At 41.0% G+C, this 1657-nt stretch overlaps 1 non-coding gene across 1 annotated transcript; it reads right to left on the bottom strand.

Annotated features, from left to right (window-relative positions):
• Positions 1-436: 436 nt before the first annotated feature.
• On the bottom strand, positions 437-518 carry trnal-uag (transfer RNA leucine (anticodon UAG)). Its single transcript has one exon. It is a non-coding gene; the product is annotated as a tRNA-Leu (tRNA).
• Between the last annotated feature and the right edge of the window lie 1139 nt (positions 519-1657).

Genomic DNA, 1657 nt, shown 5'->3' with positions numbered 1-1657 from the left:
TCGGTCCCACTCACAGTGGCCCGCCCCCCTTGTAAGCCAACCCTCCAGCCGCCGACCCCCGGACTCGACTGGACCCGAGGGGGACGTGTAGATTGGGGGGGGGGGGATGGACGGATGGATGGTGGGCGGAGACGCGCACAACACCTGGAAAAATCCCTCAATCAAATTTCTCTTTCTTACCTTCCCCTCCAGCCTGGTTTCTCCCCTTTGGGACTAGATGTTTAAGTGAAAGCCAGTAACTCTGAAAATTGATGTTTGCAAACTTTTGAAATGGATTTAGAGGGGTTAATTGCCTTCATTTTTTTTAGTCAAAGAGGAGAAAATTTGACCTAGTGGTCCTCATAAGGGTTGTGGATTTGCGACTGTCTGGCTGGAATCAAACCATGAATTCCTAAATGTGGGGCAGGTATGCTAACCAAAATGGGTCATAAATAAATGGCAGTGGTGGGATTTGAACCCACGCCTCATGAGAGACTGGAGCCTAAATCCAGCGCCTTAGACCGCTCGGCCACACTACCAAGCATACAATGAAGTCATTAAATGTCAGAGTGATTAAATTTATTGCAGCGTCTTCAAAATTAACTGGAGCTCGTAGGAGGGAGCACATAACTCCAATTCTGGTCTCCCTTCACTAAGAATGATGTTTCATTAAACAAGGCCGCTCTCTATCGATCTTCAAATCTCGTCTGAAATACATTTGCATTCTTTGACCTTTGACTCCTGAGACAGCATTTTTGTGTTTTTATGTTCCTAATTTATTGTTACAACTTTTAATATGGGAGTTTCGCTTTATGTATGCAGCTGCGGTTGTTTTTAAAGTGCTCTATTAATAAAGTTAAGTTTAGTTGAGATGTTTTGGCAATATAACCGCCCCCCCCCCTGAGGGCAATTATAGGTACATTCTGGCCTGGGATGAAGACAAGTTTTACGACTCCTATTTTAAAGCAAACTAAGCATATAAAAGGTATTTATTTTATCGCACTCTAAAAGATTCTCAGATGGCCACTCAAGCTAAGAAACTGACAGCTGCTTTGGCATTGTTCAAAGACAACAGCTTTGTTCAAATGGTCCAGCGAGTGGCAAAAATTATCCTCATGGTACGATCCAAAAGTCCATTTACAATACTTGGATTCCACAAATTGAATAGTTATGGAGTTGTAAAGCCCAAAATAGGTTTATCAGATAGCAACACTGATCTATTTTAGATTCAGAAACTTCATGTTGGTCAAATACTCGTGTAAACAACTCAACTTCTTCTGCGTGACATAAATAATGGGCCCACTAAACACTAAGCTGTTTGTGTGCATGTATTGGCATGCAAACACATCAATCAAAACCGACAGGCGTGATGATCATTGTTATGATCTTATTCTGGTCAAAAGACTGAAGCGTGATTGTACATGCAGCAATCATTTTCGGCGGTAATAGTTTGTTATGGGAACAATGACCTCCAATTGACCATCATCAACATTCATTTGGATGTATTTGTCAGTGATGCAATGGAGAGTATTAGGTTGTTGACTAAGAACTATCTCAAAATACGATCGACTACACTTTTGTTAATCACACAGTCTGTCCATCCATTTTTGTAAACGCTGATTAAATAGTGATATTATTTTGAGGAAAAAAAAAATCCTAATTCAGTGATTTTTCAAGT

Source organism: Syngnathus scovelli, chromosome 16 (assembly GCF_024217435.2).
Source record: "Syngnathus scovelli strain Florida chromosome 16, RoL_Ssco_1.2, whole genome shotgun sequence".
NCBI classification, from domain to species: domain Eukaryota; kingdom Metazoa; phylum Chordata; class Actinopteri; order Syngnathiformes; family Syngnathidae; genus Syngnathus; species Syngnathus scovelli.
Note: the sequence above shows the minus strand (reverse complement) of the source record. Positions and strands in the feature narration are given on the sequence as shown.